We start from the raw sequence: 23,395 nt of genomic DNA, 5'->3' as shown, positions 1-23,395 counted from the left end.
TAGCATTTTGTGACTGTATGTGCTGAACTGTAACTATATATGTTACGTGTGACTATGTGCACTGTGTTTTGCACCTTGGGCCCAGAGGACTGATGATTCGTTTAGCAGTATACATGTGTCTGATTGAATGGCAATAAACTTGAAGTCAAACTGGAAATTCACAGGTTTGAGATTCTGCAAAAATAAGATATGCAACCCAGCATACATTTGTCTAGGGTAAGACAGCCTCTGGCCCAGCCAAACTGAGAAATCTTGTCTGTGTGGATGAAACACAGAAAACATAGGAACATAGAAAACCTACAGCACAATACAGGCTCTTCAGCCCACAAAACTGTGCCGAACATGTCCCTACCTTAGAACTACCTAGGCTTACCCATAGCCCTCTATCTTTCTAAGCTCCATGTAGCCATCCAGGAGTCTCTTAAAAGATACTATCGTTTCCGCCTCCACCACCACCGCTGGCAGCCCATTCCATGCACTCACTACACTCTGCATAAAAAACTTACCCCTGACATCTCCTCTGTACTTACTTCCAAGCACCTTAAAACTGTGCCCTCTCGTGTAAGCATTTTCAGCCCTGGGGAAAAGCCTCTGACTATCCACATGATCAATGCCTCTCATTATCTTGTACACCTCTATCAGGTCATCTCTTGTCCTCTGTCACTTCAAGGAGAAAAGGCTGAGTTCACTCATCTTATTCTCATAAGGCATGCTCCCCAATCCAGGCAACATCCTTGTAAATCTCCTCTGCACCCTTTCTATGGTTTCCACATCCTTCCTGTAGTGAGGTGACCAGAATTCAGCACAGTACTCTAAGTGGGATCTGACCGGGGTCCTATATAGCTGCAACATTACCTCTTGGCTCATAAACTCAATCCTACGATTGATGAAGGCCAATACACCGTATGCCTTCTTAACTACAGAGTCAACCTGCATAGCAGCTTTGAGTGTCCTATGGACTCTGACCCCCAGATCCCTCTGATCCTCCATACTGCCAAGAGTCTTACCATTAATGCTATATTCTGCCATCATATTTGACCTACCAAAATGAACCACCTCACATTTATCTGTGTTGAACTCCATCTGCCACTTCTCAGCCCAGTCTTGCATCCTATCAATGTCCCGCTGTAACTTCTGACAGCCCTCCACACTATCCAAAACACCTCCAACCTTTGTGTCATCAGCAAATTTACTAACCCATCCCTTCACTTCCTCATCCAGGTTATTTATAAAAATCAGAAAGAGTAGGGGTCCCAGAACAGATCCCTGAGGCACACCACTTGTCACCGGCCTCCATGCAGAATATGACCCCTCTACAACCACTCTTTGCATCTGTGGGCAAGCCAGTTCTGGATCCACAAAGCAATGTCCCCTTGGATACCATGCCTTCTTACTTTCACAATAAGCCTTGCATGGGGTACCTTGCTAAAATCCATATACACTACATCTACTGCTCTACCTTCATCAGTGTGTTTAGGCACATCCTCAAAAAATTCACTCAGGCTCGTAAGGCACGACTTGCCTTCGACAGAGCCATGCAGACTATTCCTAATCATATTATGCCTCTCCAAATGTTCATAAGTCCTGCCTCTCGGGATCTTCTCCATCACTGAAGTAAGACTCACTGAGCTATAATTTCCTCAGCTATCCCTACTCCCTTTCTTGAATAAGGGAACAACATCCACAACCCTCCAATCCTCCGGAACCTCTCCTGTCCTAATTGATGATGCAAAGATCATTGCCAGAGGCTCAGCAATCTCCTCCCTCACCTCCCACAGTAGCCTGAGGTACATCCCATCCAGTCCCGGTGACTTATCCAACTTGATACTTTCCAAAAGCTCCAGCACATCCTCTTCCTTAATATCTACATTCACAAGCTTTTCAGTCCACTGCAAGTCATCCCTACAATCGCCAATATCCTTTTCTGTAGTGAATACTAAAGTAAAGTATTCATTAAGTACCTCCGCTATTTCCTCCAGTTCCATACACACTTTTCCACTGTCACACTTGATTGGTCCTGCTCTTCTCATACTTGTAGAATGCCTTGGGGTTTTCCTTAATCATGTCCGCCAATGCCTTCTCATGGCCCCTTCTGGCTCTCCTAATTTCATTCTTAAGCTCCTTACTGCTAACCTTATAACCTTCTAGATTCCTATCATTACCTAGTGTTTTGAACCTTTCGTAAGCTCTTCTTTTCTTCCTGACTAAAATACCAACAGCCTTTGTGCACCACCGATCTTGTACCCTCCCATCCTTTCCATGTCTCATTGCAACGTACCTACTCAGAACCCAATGCAAATATCCTCTGAGCATTTGCCACATTTCTTCTGTACGTTTCCCTGGGAACATCTGCTGCGTGATGTGTTGCTGGGTTACAAATCCAAACCGCAAAATATCAGACAGTACACCACATGCAATTAAATGATTGAACTTTATAAATTTTAATCTGACTATAACGTCAGTAAAGGAAAGGTACGTTGCTTCCAGAGTTTCTCCAGTTAGCGGGTGATTTCCCTCAATGCCTCTCTGATGTAATGGGGAACCGTGTATGAGGCAAGTTACAGCAGTGGTTTGCCATTGCCTTCTGCTGGGTGAGTTTCCAAAGAGATCACCAGCTTGTAACCCAGCATGGATGGAAAGCGTGCAGGGGAGCTGGTTGGATTCGAACACGGGACCTTTCGTCCCGAAGTCCGGCACTGATGCCACTACGCCACCTGCCGGGTCTGTATAGGGTTAGTAAAGAAGATAAAAGGAAAAAGGGCCCATTTTAATGAAACAGTCTAAAGTGCACATTGGAGCTCACAAATTCGTCCATTCGACCCTCACCGACCTGCTCTGAGTATCGCTGACCCTCAGGCCCTCACTCCAAGTCCAGTCTGTCTGGCGGTCTACCAATTCTTTCCATTCGTGTCTTCTCTCTTCATCTCCTGCCGACAAAATACCGCAAAATCCTTGCTCCCAGACCCACAAGAAAGAACAACATGCCTCTCATTGGCTGGCATACATTCCAAAGCTGCCGTTAACTCTAGTCATAACCCAAACATTGCTGCTACAGAGATACTATTACCTTAGCAGTGAAACATTACAGAGAGGCCATTACATTAGCAGTGAAACCTTTCAGCTTGTTACGGGTATTTTTCTAAAATTGGGTATATGTGGTGGCGATTTATATAGAACATCAAGGATATGATTCTATCCTCTTATAGAGGAATGTAATACAAAGACATTATAAAGACATTATTGGAAAATGTTATCTTCCTACCCTATCACACACAGTGGTCTCTCTGGAGTTAATATTTATTCCCCTTTTCTCTACAAATGCAAGTTTCACAAGATTGGATATGAAGACATCCCGAACCCAAATATATTATTAGGCTGGATGGTTAGTCAACCCTCTTTTCTGCATCAGCTTAGACATGCAGAATTGGATAAGTATCCAACACAATTCCCCAACCCTCATTTCCTCTGCTCTCTCCTATCTTCCAAATAGATAGGAGGCAATCAAGCAATTAATTTTGTCAGTGAAATTGGCATTTAATCGTTGTATTCTGCTGGGCAATTTCTAGCTGTATTTTTGAAGGGTGTTGAAAATCAGATCATTTTCTAACAGGAAATAACACATCTCAATGATTTCAGTGGAGGCAGGTTTTCCACTTTTTCAGAAAGACCTAAATTTTGAGTTGACTCTATTTGATCAATATCCATCCCCCGCTAATTTTCTATCTTTGACATCTAACTCAATATTGTGGAGAATGAAGGCTTTTAGCTTGTGGTATTTATCATATGGCTTTATGTAATGCAGCTTCTGTATAAAGTTATACAACCTGAAGAAAAAGCAATGTTTGTGATACATTTAAAATCAATGGCTCAATGCTGGTAAAGAACTTGTGAGATACCAAGGAAGATACAAGTGGAATCATAGTTTCAGCACATTATTGGTGTGAAAAAAGAAGTTATTTTACGTTTTTAAATCTTAATGAATCATTTATGTCAGATTCTAGATTTTCAGGTCCAGATGTATTTATTACATGTACATCAAAACACAGTGAAATGTGTCGTTTGTGTTAACCATCAACGTGCGTAAGGATGTGCTGGGGGCAGCCCACAATTAATTAATTTGTAATATCACTTTCTAGAGCCATTCCAGTCTATTTCAGCTTGTGTTTATTTAGCCAGGAAGCCCACTTAAAACTTCCCATCTGCCTCTTTTTGTCCGCAACAGCCTGGAGTTTTATGCATTCTACTTTTGAAATCTGAACCTTGCTTTCCCATATGAACTAATCATTCCAGAACTTTACTTTGCACATGAAGCATGACTGTCCTTTTCCTTAATTTTCCTGTACGGAAGAGAGAAATGAAATAGAAGCTGTGTCTTAATTCATACTATTGGCTAGGGAGTCTTGGAAATAATGAAATATTGTAGGATTGTCTTATTATTCCCAACTGTTCTTCTGTGTGGTTACTATCCCTGAACTTTAGTTCTTTTCAATTTTGACAAACTATTAAATTCTCTCTTCGGATCATTATTTTATTCATTGAATTCACTGACTCACACATGTTTAAAAAATGAGAGCTACTAGGCACTGTTACAAGTAATATTGCAGGTTTAATACTGGACACTAATCTATTAATCATATGTTATAATCTTTGGAGAAAAGTGCATAAACAGGTTAAATTATTCTATAGGCATTACTGGATGATTGGACGAATATATAAATGGAGTAGCAATAATGAACTTATTAATTCTGTCAAAGTAGTTAAAAATATCGACATCAGCCTAGTAACACCTTACTTCAGGTAAGTACTTGCTACTTGAAGCAAAGTTGAACAGAGGGTCATCAAAATATTTACAGAGTGAAATGTCAGACACCATTGACATTTGGTTCCATTGCTAGCAAACAGTAGCTTCAGAAAAGGGACAACATGCCATTACAGCAAATGTCAGATGGACATGGCTGGAAAATAAAGAGATGAGATCATGCAATCATTGGAACAAAAGTTCAGCCCGATCGTAGCTGAGAAGTCCTTGAATGGCTACTGGCCTATGTCCCTGACGCCGGGCTCAAGGAGTAATCCACTGCCGCCAGGATGGAAGACGGCAGTATGGATCTTGGTGAAGCAAACATTGTAGAAGATTGATGGCGTCAGGTGTATGAAATGTCATATCGCATAGTCCGGGAAGGACCACATGCCAGTGATAAAGTGAGATTGGTTAGTTCTGTCAAAAATACATCATAGCCTTATTATTGACCACACTAGACGGTATTGATTGAACTGCCAGGCTTATTGTATTACGCAATTATGATATTAGATTTGCATTTTTAATTCCTTTAGAAGAAATTGGCCACAGGCAATTACAGGTAAAATATTAAGATAGATCCTGCCTCTCCAAAGGAAACTAAGGCTTTTAGTAATATGTTGTCAATGTCAAAGAGAAAAAGCAGCTTATGAAAAAGGGACAAGGAAACAATGGAATTCTAAAAGCAATAAGCACTAAAGGCTTTGATCTGAGCATCATTCTCTTGGGGAGAATAAGGCCATGCAGGCTGACCCTTGACCTTGGCTAGTGATGGGAAAACAGATTATGTCTGGATTTCTTTTAAGAAGCAAGCAAGCAGAGAGATATGTGATCTGAAAGCCAACTGCAGTACTGTAGTCTGTGGTAAGGTTAGGAAATTCAATGTACCTTCCTATATCCATGAAAACAAAGTAACAAGTGTGGGAAAGTAAAGGGGAGAAAATCAAGAAAACTCCTCTTTGACTGCATTTTCTTTACTTGCTATATATTTAATTTTTTTTCTATCTTCATGCCTTTAAGAGGATTGGGATTGTGTAAAGAAAACTGAGAAATAAACAATTTATTGAACTGCCAGCAGTAGATTTCACAAAAGATGGAAACAATTTGTAAGAATAATGCAATGAAATATTGCATGGGACAAATATAGGAAAACAGGATACTTTTCCAAAGGCTGCCTATCCTTGTCTGGAAGAGGCAAACATCTTTGATACGTGAAAAGGTTTTAAATATATTTTCCTTTCTTAACTTTTTTGGTGTACTAATAACAAAGGTGCTTCAGAAATGAATTATTGTTCAAAATTGAGAAGGTTTAGTCGTACTTCATGTCATACACCTAGCATTGCCACATTTCAGTAGTCAAACGTGAGGGTCAAAAGTTGTAGAAAAGAATGAAAAATTTTGTTAATTCCTGCTTTTTTTTCATGTCTTATAACCTGGCGTCTTTGCAATGTACAGGCTAGTGAGGCAGAAATAGCCACAGGTCATGAACACTTATATAAAATTACCAAACAGCAGTTAGCAAGAGGAGCGACCCTGAGGTTGGCCGGGGTGGGGGTGGGGGGGGCTACACATAGAAACACAGAAAACCTACAGCACAATACAGGTCCTTTGGCCCACAAAGTTGTGCCAAACATGTCCCTACCTTAGAAATTACTAGGTTTGCCCATAGCCCCCTATTTTTCTAAGCTCCATGTACCTATCCAAAAGTCTCTTAAAAGACGCTATCGTATCCGCCTCCACCACCGTTGCTAGCAGCCCATTCCATGCACTCACCACTCTCTGCATAAAAAACTTACCCCTGATATCTCCTCTGTATCTACTCCCCAGCACCTTAAACCTGTGTCCTCTTGTGGCAACCATTTCAGCCCTGGGAAAAAGCCTCTGACTATCCACACGATCACTGCCTCTCATCATCTTATACACCTCTATCAGCTCACCCCTCATCCTCCATTGCTCCAAGGAGAAAAGGCTGAGTTCACTCCACCTGTTTTCATAAGGCATGCTCTCCAATCCAGGCAACATCCTTGTAAATCTCCTCTGCACCCTTTCTATGGTTTCCACATCCTTCCTGTAGTGAGGCGACCAGAACTGAGCACAGTACTCCAAGTGGAGTCTGACCAGGGTCCTATATAGCTGCAACATTACCTCTCGCTCCTAAATTCAATTCCACGATTAATGAAGGCCAATACACCATATGCCTTCTTAACCACAGAGTCAACCTGCGCAGCTGCTTTGAGCGTCCTATGGACTCAGACCACAAGATCCCTCTGATCCTCCACGCTGCCAAGAGTCTTACCATTAATATTATATTCTGCCATCATATTTGACCGACCAAAATGAACAACTTCACACTTACCTGGGTTGAACTCCATCTGCCACCTTTCAGCCCAGTTTTGCATCCTATCAATGTCCCGCTGTAAACTCTGACAGCCCTCAACACTATCCACAACACCTCCAACCTTTGTGTCATCAGCAAATTTACTAACCCATCCCTTCACTTCCTCATCCAGGTCATTTATAAAAATCAGAAAGAGTAGGGGTCCCAGAACAGATCCCTGAGGCACACCACGTCATCGACCTCCATGCAGAATATGACCCATCTACAACCACTCTTTGCCTTCTGTGGGCAAGCCAGTTCTGGATCCACAAAGCAATGTCCCCTTGGATCCCATGCCTCCTTACTTTCTCAATAAACCTTGCATGGGGTACCTTATCAAATGCCTTGCTGAAATCCATATGCACTACATCTACTGCTCTTCCTTCATCAATGTGTTTAGTCACATCCTTAAAAAATTCAATCAGGCTCGTAAAGCACGACCTGCCCTTGCCAAAGTCATGCTGACTATTCCTAATCATATTATACTTCTCCAAATGTTCATAGATCACAGGATCTTCTCCAACAACCTACCAACCACTGAAGTAAGACTCAGTGGTCTATAATTTCCTGGGCTATCTCTACTCCCTTTCTTGAATAGGGGAACAACATCCACAACCCTCCAATCCTCCGGAACCTCTCCTGTCCCCATTGATCTTTGAATCATCATCGACAGAGGCTCAGCAATCTCCTCCCTCACCTCCCACAGTAGCCTGGGTTACATCTTGTCCAGTCCCGGTGACTTATCCAACTTGATGCTTTCCAAAAGCTCCAGAGCATCCTCTTTCTTAATATCTACATGCTCAAGCTTTTCAGTCCGCTGCAAGTCATCACTACAATCACCAAGATCCTTTTCCATAGCGAATACTGAAGTAAAGTATTCATTAAGTACCTCTGCTATTTCCTCCGCTTCCATACACTTTCCCACTATCACACTTGATAGATCCTATTCTCTCTCATCTTATCCCCTTGCTCTTCACATACTTGTAGAATGCCTTGGGGTTTTCCTTAACCCTTCCCACCAAGGCCTTCTCATGGCCCCTTCTGTCTCTCCTAATTTCCTTTTTAAGCTCCTCCTTGCTAGCCTTATAATCTTCTAGATCTCTAAAATTACCCAGCTCTCTGAACCTTTTGTAAGCTTTTCTTTTCTTCTTGACTAGATTTATTATAGCCTTTGTACACCATAGTTCCTGTACCCTACCATAACTTCTCTGTCTCTTTGGAATGTACCTATGGAGAATTCCACACAAATATCCCCTGAACATTTGCCTCATTTCTTCCGTACTTTTCCCTGAGAACATCTGTTCCCAATTTAAGCTTCTAATTTCCTGCCTGATAGCCTCATAATTCCCCTTACTCCAATTAAATGCTTTTCTAAATTGTCTGTTCCTATCTCTCTCCAATGCTATTGTAAAGGAGATAGAATTATGATCACTATCTCCAAATGTTCTCCCACTGAGAGATCTGACTCCTGACCAGGTTCACTTCCCAATACCAAATCAAGTATAGTCTCTCCTCTTGTAGGTTTATCTACAAATTGTGTCAAGAAACCTTCCTCAACACACCTAACAAACTCCACCCCATCCAAACCCCTTGCTCTAAGGAGATGCCAATCGATATTTGGGAAATTAAAATCTCCCATCACGACAACTCTGTTATTATTACACCTTTCCAGGATCTGTTTCCCTAATTGCTCCTCGATATCCCTGTTACTATTGGGTGGCCTATAAAAAACACCCAGTAAAGTTATTGACCTTTTCCTCTTCCTAACCTCCACCCACAGAGACTCCGTAGACAATCCCTCCATGACGTCCACCTTTTCTGCAGCTGTGACACTCTCTGATCAGCAGTGCCACGCCCCCACCTCTTTTGCGTCCCTCCCTGTCCTTTCTGAAACATCTAAAACCCAGCACTTGAAGTGACCATTCCTGTCCCTGAGCCATCCAAGTCTCTGTAATGGCCACCACATCATAGCTCCGAGTGCTGATCCATGCTCTAAGCTCATCCGCTTTGTTCAAAATACTCCTTGCATTAAAATAGGCACATCTCAAACTGTCCCTCTGAGCGCGTCCCTTCTCTATCACCTGCCTATCCTCCCCCTCGTACTGTCTCCAAGCTTTCTCTATTTGTGAGCCCACCGCCTCTTCCCCAGTCTCTTCAGTTTGGTTCCCACCCCCCAACAATTCTAGTTTAAACTCTCCCCAGTAGTCTTAGCAAACCTCCCTGCCAGGACATTGGCCCCCTGGGATTCAAGTGCAACCCATCCTTTTTGTACAGGTCACACCTGCCCCAAAAGAGGTCCCAATGATCCAGAAATCTGAATCCCTTCCCCCTGCTCCAATCCCTCAGCCACACATTTATCCTCCACCTCATTCTACTATATTCACTGTTGCATGGCATAGGCAGTAATCCTGAGATTACTACCTTTGCTTCTCAACTTCTTTCCTAACTCCCTGTAGTCTTTTTTCAGGACCTCTTCCCTTTTCCTACCCATGTCATTGGTACCAATATGTACCACAACCTCTGGCTGTTTTCCCTCCCACTGCAGGATATCTTGGATGCGATCAGAAACATCCCAGACCCTGGCACTTGGGAGGCAAACTACCATCCGAGTTTCTTTCCTGCATCCACAGAATCATCTGTCTGACCCCCTAACTATAGAGTCCCCTATCACTACTGCCTTCCTCTTCCTTTCCCTACCCTTCTGAGCCACAGGGTGAGACTCTGTGCCAGAGGCACGGCCACTGTTGCTTCCCCAAGATAGGCTGTCCCCCCCCCGAACATTACTCAAACAGGAGTACTTATTGTTAAGGGGTACAGCCACAGGGGTACTCTCCAGTACCTGACTCTTCCCCTTCCCCCTCCTTACTATAACCCACTTGTCTGTCTCCTGTGACCCCAGTGTGACCACCTACCTATAACTCCTTTCTATCACCTCCTTGCTCTCCCTGACCAGACGAAGGTCATCGAGCTGCACCTCCAGTTCCCTAATACTGTCCCTTAGGAGCTGCAGCTTGACACACTGGGTGCAGATATGGCCGTCCAGGAAGCTGGGAGACTCCAGGACCTCCCACATCTGATGCCGAGCACAGAAAACCGGCCTCACACACATACTACTTCCTTTCCTCAATTAACACAGGTAAACCTACCTCGCCTCATTACTGCCTAAGCCTGTTGAGCCAAAGCCCTATCACTCTGCCACCCTCTCACTCCGCTGCTTCCTGGAAATGGCGGTCTTCTTTTTAAACTTTTCTCACGTACTGGCTGACGTCACATGCCTGCGCAGTCTTGCCTCTCTTTTACCCCGATATGTTGTACCTAACATATTCTAATTGGTCTTCATAGGTAGTCCCTTGGGATCAAGGATCACTTGCTTCCACTCCTATTCTGTGGGTTATGAGGTGACCAATAAGGCTAGTGTCGAATTTGAAAACTCCAACATAAAAACCATGAAGAATACAGCACACGAGCAGGCCATTTGGCCCACAGAGATGTGCTGAACCGGCTAAAAGCAAATCAAAAACACCCAAACACTAATCCCTTGTACCCACACCATGTCCATGTCCCTCCATCTTCCTCACATCCATGTGCCTATCCAAACATCTCTTAAAAGTCTCTAATGTATTTGCCTCTACGAGTATACCAGGCATCTATGACTCTCTGAGTAAAAAACTTACCCCTCACCTTCAATGCATGCCCTCTGGTATTAGACATTTCAACCCTGGGAAACAGATACTCTGTCAACTCTATCTAAGCCTCTCATAATACTGTAAACCTTTATCAGATCTCCCCTCAGCCTTCGAAGCCCCAGAGTAAACAACCCCAGTTTATCCATTCCCTTGTGATAGCACATACCCTTTAAACCAGGCAGCATCCCGTTAAACCTCTTCTGTACCCTCTCCAAAGCGTCAGCATCTTTCCTATAGAGGTTGACCAGAACTGTATGCAATATTCCAGATGTGGCATAACCCGAGTTTTATAAAGTTGCAACACAACCTCCTGACATTTGAACTCAATGCTTCAGCTAATAAAAGCAAGCATTCCATACGTCTTGTTAACCACCTTATTGACCTATGTAACCACTTTCAAGGGGCTATGTACTTACATTCCAAGATCTGTCTGCTCAGAAACACTGTTAAGAACCTTGCTCTTAAAAATATACTGTCTCCTTGCATTTTCCCGAGCAAGATACACTTCTCATATATCTGGGTTAAACTCCAACTGCCATTTCGCAGCCCATAACTGCAACTGATCTATATTGCGCTGTATTATTTGTCAGTCCTCTACAGTATCCACATTGGAGATGGTATCCTGGTATCACCTGCAAATTTACTAACCCCCCGATCTACATTTTCATCCAGGCCACTTACAAGGGGTGATTGATAAGTTCGTGGCCTAAGGTAGAAGGAGTCAATTTTAGAAAACCTAGCACATTTATTTTTCCTACATTTACACACTTCATCCAGCGGTTGTGGAGCATACGGATCCCTTCTTTGTAGAAGTCGGTGTCTTGGACCTCCAGAAAGTGGTCCACAGCCGGGGTGATTGATAAGTTCGTGGCCTAGAGTAGAAGGAGATGAGATATTAACTTCAAACTTTCTACATTTTCACTCAAAGAGTTGAACTGCACGTGCATGTTACAAGAGCTGTATAACTCATCTCTTTCTACCTAAGGCCACAAACTTATCAATCACCCCTGCTGTGGACCACCCGGAAGTCCAAGATGCTCTTGTTACATGCAAATGCAGTTCAACTCTTTGAGTGATAATGCAGAAAGTTTGAAGTTAATAACTCATCTCCTTCTACCTTAGGCCACGAACTTATCAATCACCCTTGCTGTGGACCACTTCTGCAAATAAGGGATCCGTATGCTCCACGACTGCTGGGCTAAGTGTGTACATGTAGGAGGGGACTATGTTGAAAAATAAATGTGCTAGGTTTTCTAAAATTGACTCCAACTACCTTAGGCCATGAACCTATCAATCACCCCTTGTAGATACACCACAAACAGCAGAGGTCCCAGCACAGAAACTTGCGGAACTCCGCTAAATACAGACTTCCAGCTTAAGTAAGTCCCTTCAACCAATACCCTCTGTCTTCTATGTGCAAACCAGTTCTGAATCCAAACAGCCAATTCACCACGGACCCCATGCATCCTAATCTTCTAGATTAGCCTTCCATGAGGAACCTTGACATACGCATTACTAAAATCTATGTAGACAACATCCACTGTCCTCCCCTCATCAATCTCTCTCATCACCTTGTCAAAAAACTCAGTCAAGTTGGTATGACACTACTTGCCACACACAAAGCCATGCTGACTCTCCCTAATTAGATCATGGATTTCCAAATGCTCATGTATCACATTCTTAAAAATTTTCTCCAGCAATTTCCTTACAACTGATGTGAGACTCACCGGTCTATAGTTCCCAGTATCTTCCCTTGTTCCCTTCTTAAATAGAGGTACTAGATTAGCCATTCAAAGACCTCCGGGACCTTACCTGTGGCTAGAGAAAACACAAAAATACTGGTCAAGGGCCCGGCAATCTCATCTCTTGCCTCTTTCAATAACTTGGGGTAAATCCCATCAGGCCCTGGATACTTATCCACCTTAATACCGATTACAAGGCCCAACACTTCCTCCTCCTTGACCTCTGAACACCCAAAAGTATTAATACACTCATCACTGATCTCCTGGTCCTCAATATCCTTTTTCTTGGTAAATACTGAAGTACTAAGTGCCTTAGTCTCATTCTTTTCATCCAATCAAACGTTCTCCTCTTTATCCTTGAGTGCTCCCACCCCTTCCTTAGTTATCCTATTATTCGATGTATGTGTTGAATGCCTTCGGATTCACCTTAATCCTACCTGCCAAGGACTTTTCATGACCCTTCCTAGCTTTTGTAATTCCATTTATTAGTTCTTTTCTGGCTTCTTTATAATCCTCATATGCTTCGATTGATCTTGACTCCCAAAACTTAACATATTTTTCCTTTTTCTTCTTGACTAAATTTGTCACCTCTCTGAACATCCAAGGTTCTCTTATCTTTCCATTCCCATCCTTCCTTCTAACAGGAACATACCTTCCCTGCACTCTGTGCAATGGAGCTTTTAACACCCACCACATGTCTGATGTGGACTTGCCAGAACAAAAGGTGTTCCCAATTAACTCTCCTTAATTCCTGCCTAATGCCCTCATAATTTGCCCTAGACCAATTTAAAACTACCCCCCGAGGACCATTCCTGTCCTTCTCTATAGCTACCCTGAAAGATAAGAAGTTGTGGTCACTGTTCTCTTACTGCAAACCCACTGAAAGGTCAGTCACCTGGCCTAGCTCATTACCCAACACAAGGTCCAGTACAACCCCGCCTCGCATTGGACCATCCACATATTGATTAAAGAAACCTTCCTGGATACAGTTAACCAATTCAGCTCCTTCTAAACCCCTTACACTAAGAAGGCCCTAGTTTCTATTAGGGAACCCATGACAACAACCCTATTATTTTTACACATTTCCATAATCTGATTACATATCTGTTCCTCAATGTCCCGGTGGCTATTTGGGGTCTGTGGTATGATCCTACCAGTGTGATTGCACCCTTTCTATTCCTGGGTTCCGCCCAAATTGGACTCAGTGTCTGACTCCTCCATTTTGTCTCCCCTGAGTGCAGCTGTGAAATTGTCCCTGATTCATGGTGAAACTCCAAACCCTCCTTTACCTCCTTCTTTATCTTTTCTAAATCTTTGAAAACCTGGTACGTTAATCATTCAGTCCTGCCCTTCTCTCAAGCAGGTTTCAATAATGGCTACAACAATATACTGATCCATGATCCAAGGGAGTTCATCACCCTTACCCATAATACTTGTAGCATTAAAATATTCACACTTCAAACTATCTGACCCATCATACTTGTTATTTTGACTTTGCCTTTCAATACTTTCTCTGACATCTAACCAATCCTTCCTTGACTGAACTGGGGTTCCGGTTCCCAGCCATCTGGAAAATTAGTGTAAACTCTCCAGAGTAACATCAGCAAACCTTCTGGCCAGGATATTGCTTCCCCTCTAGTTCAGGTGCAATCTGTCCCTCTTGTACAGGCCACCCCTTCCCCAGAAAAGGTTTCAATGAATAAACTTGAGGTGATTGATTTTATGGACAATTATGTAGATTATTCTCTCCTTCCACTGTCTACACTGCTCTTCCTGGCACATGGAATTGGGGTTCTTTGTACTATTCCAAATGCTCCCCTTCCACTTTGAATAGTCATGGGCCAGGGATTCTCAGATGTCAGTGTTGGTGCTGTGTTCCTTCAAGGTGGCTTTGAAAACATCCTTGAATATTTTCTTCTGTTCCTTTCTATGACATACCTCACAACTGATAGTTATATTGGGTGTTCTGGTGTAGGGCATTTCTTATGTTGAACATTAGGTATCATGTACGCGTTGTCTTAGTTGTGGCAATGACACAGCCTTATGTGACATTGGCCCGCGCTGAGACTAACTTTGCCATATACAGCATATTGAATGTGTTATTGACAACCTGGCATTTATACTCTGTGGATGAAAGTAGAGAGTCATAGGGCCCTAGAGCACTACAGCACAGAAACAGGCTCTTTGGCTCATCTAGGCCATGCCAAACTAATATTCTGCCTAGTCCCATCGACCTACACATGGACCATAGCCCTCCATACCCCTCCCATCCATGTACTTAGCCAAATCTCTCTTAAATGTTGAAATTGAACCTGCATTCTCCACTTCTACTGGCAGCATGTTCCACACTCTCATCACCTACTGAGTGAAAAGGTTCCCTTCGGGTTCTCATTAAATATTTCAACTTTCACCCTTAACCTATGACTTCTAGTTTGAGTCTTATCTAACCTCAGTTGGAAAAGTCTGCTTGCATTTACCCTACCTGTATCCTTCTTAATTTTGTATATCTCTATTAAGTCACCATTCATTCTCCTACACTCCAGGGAATAAAGTTCTAACCCGTTCAACCTTTCCCTGTAACGCAGGTCCTCAAGTCCTGGCAACATCTTTGTAAATTTTCTCTGCATTTGATATCTTGAAAGATTTCTGCCCCCTTTGTCTTTCAATGGGTGTAAAATAAACATAGCAATCTAAATTAGGTAGTCTCTTTATAATGCACACCTCACCAGCAGGTTTTCATTGCCATTACACCATGGCTGATTTATTAACCCTCTCAACCCCATTCTCCTGCCTTCTCCCCATAACCTTTGACACCCTGACTAATCAAGAACCAATCAGCCTCAGCTTTAAATATACCCAATGACTTGGACTCTACAACCATCTGTGGCAATGAATTCCACAGATTCACAACCCTCTGGCTAAAGAAATTCTTCCTCATCTCTGTTCTAAAAAGCCATCCTCATGTTCTGAGACCGTGCCCTCTGGTCCTAGACTCACCCACTACAGGAAACATCCTCTGCTCATCCACTCTATCTCAGCCTTTCAATATTTGAGAGGCTTTAGTGAGGTCCCTAATCATTCTTCTAAACTCCAGCGAGTAGGCCAGAGCCATCAAATACTCATACGTTAATTGTTTCATTCCTAGGATCATTCCCGTAAACCTCCTCTGGATTCTGTCCAATGCAGGCATATCTTTTGTTAGATAAGGGGCCCAAAACTGCTCACAATACCACAAGTGCAACCTGTCTAATGCCTTATAAATCCTCAGCGTTACATCCTTGCTCTTATAATCTTCATTTAGAAAGTAGTCTATACCTTTATTCCTTCTATCAAAGTGCATGACCATACACTTCCCTGCTCTATATTCCATCTGCCGCTTCCTTGCCCATTCTCCCAATCTGTCTAATACCTTCTGTAGACTCCCTGTTTCCTCAACACTATCTACCCCTCCACCTATTTTCATATCAGCAGCAAACATGGCCAAAAAACCATCAATTCTGTTGTCCAAATCATTGGCATACAACATGAAAAGAGGTGGTCCTATCACTGATCCCTGCTGAACTCCACTACTCATTATCAGGCAACCAGAATAAACTCCTTTATTCCCGCTCTTTGCCTCTTGCTAATCAGCCAATCTATTATCCATGCTGGTATCCTTCCTGTAATACTATGGGCTCTTACCCTGTTAAGCAGCCTCATGTATAGCACTTTGTCAAAGATCTTCTGAGAAGCCAAGTAAACTACATCCACTTACTCTTGTTTCTCTATCCTTCCTGTTATTTACTCAAAGAATTCCAACAGATTTGTCAGGCAAGTTTTCCCCTTAAGGAACTTATGCTGACTTTGGCCTGCTTTAACATGCACCTCCAAGTAGCCCAAAACGACATCCTTAGTAATGGACTCTTCCCAACAACTGAATTCAGGCTAATTGGCCTATAATTTCCATTCGTCTGCCTCTCTGACCATAAGACCATAAGATACAGAATCATAATTAGGCCATTTAGCCCTTCGAGTCTGCTCTGCCATTTCATCATGGCTGATCCCAGATCCCACTCAAAACCTGCCTTCTTGCCATATCCTTTGATGCTCTGTCCGATCAGGAAATGATCGACTTCTGCCTTAAATATACGCATGGACATGGCCTCCACTGCAGTTTGTGGCGGAGCATTCTGCGATTTACTACTCTCTGGCTAAAAGAATTCCTCCTTATCTCTGTTCTAAAGGATCTCCCCTCAATTTTGAGACTGTGCCCTCTAGTTCTGGATACCCCCACCAGAGGAAACATCCTCTCCACATCCACCCTATCTAGTCCTTCCAACATTCGGTATGTTTCAATAAGATCCCCATACATTCTTCTAAATTCCACTGAGTACAACCCCAAAGCTGCTAAATGCTCCTCATATGTTAACCCCTTCATTCCTGGAATCATCCTTGTGAATCTCCTCTGGTCTCTCTCCAATGCCAGCACATCCCTTTTGAGGTATGGGGCCCAAAACTGTTGATAATACTCCAAGTGTGGCCTGCCTAGTGTCTTATAAAGGCTCAGCATTATCTCCCTGCTTTTATATTCTATTCCCCTGAAAATAAATGCTAAAATTGCATTTGCCTTCTTTACCACAGACTCAACCTGTAAATTAACCTCTGGGACTCTTGCACGGGGCCTCCTAAGTCCCTCTGCACCTCTGGTGTTTGAACTTTCTCCCCATTTAGATAATAGTCTGCATTATTGATCATTTTATCAAAATACGTTATACAGTTCCCAACACTGTATTTCATCAACCACTTTTTTGTCCATTCTTCCATCTTGTCTAAGTCCTGCTGCAATCGCATTGCTTCCTCAGCCCTACCCGCCCCTCCACCTATCTTTGTATCATTGGCAAACTTTGTCACAAAGCCATCAATTCCAATATCTAAATCACTTGCAAACAATGTGAAAAGTAGCGGTCCCAATACTGACCCCTGAGGAACACAACTAGTCACCGACAGCCAATCAGAAAAGGCCCCCTTTGTTCTCACTCGCTGTGTCCTGACTGTCAGCAATTCTGCCATCCATGCCAGTATCTCTCTTGTAACACCATAGGATTTTATCTTGTTAAACGGCCTCCTGTGTGGCACCTTATCAAACGCTTTCTGAAAATCCAAGTAAATGTCATCCGCTACCTCTCCTTTGTCTGCCCTGCTTGTTATTTCCTTGAAAAACTCCAACAGATTTGTCAGGCAAGATTTCCCTTTACATGAACCATGCATACTTGGTCTCATCATTATTGGTCTCCAAGTACCTCGAAACCTCATCCTTAATAATAGACTCCAACATTTTTCCAATGACTGAGGTTAGGCTAACTGTCATAATTTCCTTTCTTTTGCCTTCTTCTTAAAGTGGAGTGACTTTTGCATCTTCCAGTTGTCCAGGACCATGCCAGAATCAAGTGATTCTTGAAACATCATGACAAATTCATCCATTATCTCTTCAGCAACCACCGTCTGGGACGTTGGCCATCTGGCCCAGGTGACTTAACCACCTTAAGACCTTTCAGTTTGCCTAGCACTTTTTCCTTTGTAATAGCAATGACACTCATTCCTGCTCCCAGACACTCACGGACCTCTGGCATACTGCTAATGTCTTCCACAGTGAAGTCTGATGCAAAGTACCCATTAAGTTCATCTGTCATTTCTTTGTCTACCATTACTACCTTACTAGCACATTTTCCAGTAGTCCAATATCAACTCTCACCTCCCTTTTCCTCTTCATATAAATGAAAAATCTTTTGGTATCCTGACTTATATTATTGGCTAGTCTGCCTTAATATTTAATCTTTTGTATTCTTAAAACTTTTTCAGTTGTCTTTTGTTGGATTTTAAAAGCTTCCCAATCATCCAACTTCCCACTCACTTTTGCTACCTTATATGCCCTATTCTTGGTTTTTATGCAGTCTTTAACTTCCCTTGTCAGTCACGGTTGCCTACCCCTACCATTTGAGAACTTCTTCCTCTATGGGACATATCTATCCTGCACCTTGTGAACTATTCCCAGAAACTTCAGCCATCTTTGCTTTGCCATCATCCCTGCCAGTATCCTCTTCCAATCCACATGGGCAAGATCCTCTCTCAATGCCTCTGTAATCCCCTTTATTCTATTGTGAAACAGATTCATGTGAGTTAAGCTTCTCCCTCCCTCTCAAATTGCAGTATGAGTTCAATCATATTATGATCACTGCCTCCTAAGGGTTCATTTATGTTAAGCTCTCTAATAAGATCTGGGTTGTTACACAATACCCAATCTAAGATAGACTTTCCCTGAGTAGGCTCAAGCACAAGCTGCTCTAAAAATCCATCACATTGCCATTCAAGAAATTCCTTCTCTTGCGATCCGACACCACCCTAATTTTTCCAATCCCCTTTCGTATTGAAGACACCCATTATAATTGTGTCATTGCCCTTATTACATGCCTTTTCCAGCTCCCTTTGCAATCTCAACCCAACGACTTGGCTACTATTTGGAAGCCTGTGTAAGATTCCCATAATGTTTTTTAACCCTTGCAATTTCTTAACTCTACCTACAAAGATTCAACATTCTCTGACCCTGTGTCACCTCTTTCTAAAGATGTAATTCCATCTCTTACCAACAGAGCCACACCACCACCTATGCCTTCCTGCCTATCCTTTCGATACAAAGTATATCCTTTGATGTTAAGCTCCCAACTATGGCCTTCTTTCAGCTACAACTCAGTGATACCCACAATGTCATACTGACCAGTCTGTAAATGCACCACGAGTTTGTCCACCTTATTCCGAGTGCTACGCGCATTTAAATACAACCTATTCCATCTTGCGTTCTTCACCCTTTTGAATTTTGCCTCTGTGGTAAAATTTAACTCTTTGCTCTGTCTGCATTTGTACCCAATCATTGGCTTCTCTTTCCTGTCATTCATACACCCATCATCTACTTGTAAATTTGCTGGCTCATCCTCAGCTCTATCATCCTGGTTCCCATCTCCTTGCCATATTAGCTTAAACCACTCCCAACAGCTCTAGTAAATCTGCCTGCAAGTATATTGGTCCCCCTTGGATTCAAGTGCAACCCATTCCTTTTGTACAGGTCCCACCTGCCCCAGAAGAGATCCTAATTATCTAGAAATCTGAATCCCTGCCCCCGCTCCAATTTTTCAGCCACACATTTATCTGCCACCTCATTCTATTCCTATCCTTACTGTCACATGGCACAGGCAGCAATCAGGAGATGACTACCCATGTGGTCCCGCTTCTCGGCTTCCTTCCTAACACCCTATATTGTTTTTTCAGGTCCTCCTCCCTTTCTCTTCCTACATCGTTGGTACCAATATGTACCATGAATTCTGGCTTCTCAGCCTCCCTTTACAGGACATTGTGGACGCGTCCAGAAACATCTCGGGCCCTGGCGTCTGTGAGGCAAACTACCATCCGTGTTTCCTTTTTGCATCCATGGAATCACCTATCTGTCCCCCTGACTATAGTGTCCCCTATTACTGCTTCCATCCTCTTCAGTTCCCTACCCTTCCGAGCCACAGGGCCAGACTCAGTGCCAGAGGCACGGCTACTGCTGCTTTCTCCAGGTAGGTCATTTCCACCCGCCCCACCAAAAGTACTCAAAATGGAGTGCTTATTGTTGAGGGGGTTGGCCACAGGGTTGCTCTCCACTATCTTATGTTCCCCCTTCCCTCTTCTGACAGTCACCCATTTTTCTGTCTCCTATAGCCTTGGGGTGACTAACTCCCTATAGCTCCTGTCTATCACAGCCTCACTTTCCCCAACAAGATGAAGGTCAATCCATTTTCTTCTCAGCACCAATCTCCTTCCTTCTCCCCGTATACCTTCATGCCCTAACCAATTAAGAATCGATCAATCTCTGAATTAAATATACATAGAGACTTGGCCTCCACTGTGGCCTGTGGCAAAGATTCCACACATTCACCACTCTTTGGCTCGGTAATTCCACCTGATCTCCATTCCAGAAGGATGCCCCTCTATTCTGAGATTGCACCGCTGGTCTTAGACTTTCGCACCATAGGAAACATCATCTCCACATCCACTCTATCAAGGCCTTTCACCATTCAATAGGTTTCAATGAGGTCACCCCTCATTCTTCTGAATTCTAGTGAATTCAGGCCCAGGTCCATGAAACACTTTTCATATGACAAGCCATTGAATCCTAGAATCATTTTCGTGAAACTCATTTGAACCCTCACCAGTTTCAGGGCATCCTTCTTAAGGTAAGGGGCCCAAAACTGTTTACAATACTCCAAGTGAGGCTCACTAGTGGTTTATAAAGTCTCAATATTACATCCTTGCTTTTATATTCTAGTTCTCTTGAATTGAAAGCTAACATTGCATTTGGCTTCCTCACCACAGACTCAAACCTGAAAATTAAGGCAATAGACCATTAGGCATAGGAGCTGAATTAGACCAATTGACCCATCAAAGTCTGCTCCAAATTAATTTTTAAGGAATCCTTCACAAGGACAATAAGGTCTCTTTGTGCCTTAGTTTTTGTGTATTTTCTCTCCAATTAGACAGTAGTCAACCCTTTCATTTCTTCTACCAATGTGCATGACCATATACTTCCCAACACTGTATTCCATCTGCCATTTCTTTGCCCATTCTCCTAACCTGTCTAAGTCCTTCTGTAGCTTCTCTACTTCCTCAAACTACCTGCTCTTCCACTATCTTCATATCGTCTGTAAACTTTGCAAGAAAGCCATCAATTCCATCATCCAAATCATTGACAAATAACGTAAAATAGAATCGTTCCCAACACAGACCCCCATCAAACACCACCAGTTACCTGTAGCCAACCAGAAAGGCTCCCTTTATTCTAACTCTTTGCCTCCTGCCAATCAGCCACTGCTTTATTCATGCTAGAATCATTCCTGTAATACCATGGGCTTATAGCTTGTTAACGAGCCTCAGTATGGCACCTTGTCAAACTTCTGAAAATCCAAGCACACAGCATCAACCAATTCTCCTTTGCCTATCCTGCTTATTATTTCTTCAAAGAATTCCAACAGATTTGTCAGGCAAGATTACTCCTATGGCCTCCTATTTTATCATGTGCCTCCAAGTACCCTGAGATCTCATCCTTAATAATCAACTCCAACATCTTCCCAACCACTGAGATCAGACTAACTGGCCTATAGCTTCCTTTTTCCTGCCTCTCACCCTTCTTGAAGAGTGGTGTGGCATTTGCAATTTTCCAGTCCACCAGAACCATTCCAGAATCTAGTGATTCTTGAAAGATTATTACTAATGCCTTCACAATTTCTGCAGCTACCTCTTACAGAACACTGGAGTGTACACCATTTGGTCTAGGTGACTTATCTACCTTCAGACCTTTCAGTTTCCCAAGAACATTCTCTCTAGTTATGGTAACTTCACGTATTTCATGACCCCTGACACCTGGCACTTCCATCATACTGCTAGTGTCTTCCACAGTGAAGACTGATGCAAAATACTTATTCAGCTCATCTGCCATTTCCTTGTCCCCCATTACTACCTCTCCAGCATCTTTTTCCAGTGGTACTATATCCACTCTCACCTCTCTTACATACTTTATGTATCCGAAGAAACTATTGTTATCCTCTTTAATATTATTGCCTAGCTTACTTTTGCATTCCATCTTTTGCCTTCTGTTGGTTTTTAAAAGCTTCCCAATTCTCTATCTTTGTATTAATTTTTGCTCTATTATATGCCCCTTTTTTGTTTTTATGTTGGCTTTGACTTCTCTTGTCAGCCACGGTTGTGTCATATTTCCTTTAGAATACTTATTCCTCTTTGAGATGTATATATCCTGTGCCTTCCGAATTGCTTCTGGAAATTCCAGGCATTGTCACCTGTGCCAGTGTTCTTTTCCAGTCATTCCTGGCCAACTCCTCCTTCATGCCTCTGTAATTCTATTTACTCCACTGTGATACTGATTTCTGACCTTAGCTTCTCTTTCTCAAATTTCAGGGTGAATTCGATCATATTATGATCACGTGCCTCTAAGGGTTCTTCTACCTTAAGCTCTCCAATCAATTCTGATCATTTGCACAATACCCAATCCAGAATATCTGATCTCCTAGTGGGCTCAACTACTAGCTGTTCTAAGGAGATATCTTTTACGCACTCTATAAATTCCCCCTCCTGGAATCCAGCACCAATCTCATTTTCCCAATCTACAAACAAGAGAAAATCTGCAGATGCAGGAAATCTAAGCAATAAACCTTGCATGGGGTACCTTATCAAATGCCTTGCTGAAATCCATATACATTATATCTACTATTCTACCTTCATCAATGTGTTTTGTCACATCCTCAAGAAATTCAATCAGGCTTGTAAGGCACGACCTGCCTTTGACAAAGCCATGCTGACTATTCCTAATCATATTATGCCTCTCCAAATGCTCATAAATCCTGCCTCTCAAGATCTTTTCCATCAACTTACCAACCACTGAAGGGAGACTCACTGATCCATAATTTCCTGAGTTATCTCTACTCCCTTTTTTGAATAATGGAACAACATCTTCAACCCTCCTATCCTCCAAAACCTTTCCCATCCCTATTGGTGATGCAAAGATCATTGCCAGAGGCTCAGCAATCTCCTCCCTCGCCTCTCACTGTAGCCTGGGGTACATTTCGTCCAGTCCTGGAGACTTATCCAACTTGATGCTTTCCAAAAGCTCCAGCATACCCTCTTTCTTAATATCTATAAGCTCAAGCTTTTCAGACCACTGTAAGTCATCTCTACAATTGCCAAGATTCTTTTCCATGGTGAATACTGA

This window comes from Mobula hypostoma, chromosome 6, assembly GCF_963921235.1.
Source record: "Mobula hypostoma chromosome 6, sMobHyp1.1, whole genome shotgun sequence".
Classification (NCBI taxonomy): Eukaryota; Metazoa; Chordata; class Chondrichthyes; order Myliobatiformes; family Myliobatidae; genus Mobula; species Mobula hypostoma.
Note: the sequence above shows the minus strand (reverse complement) of the source record.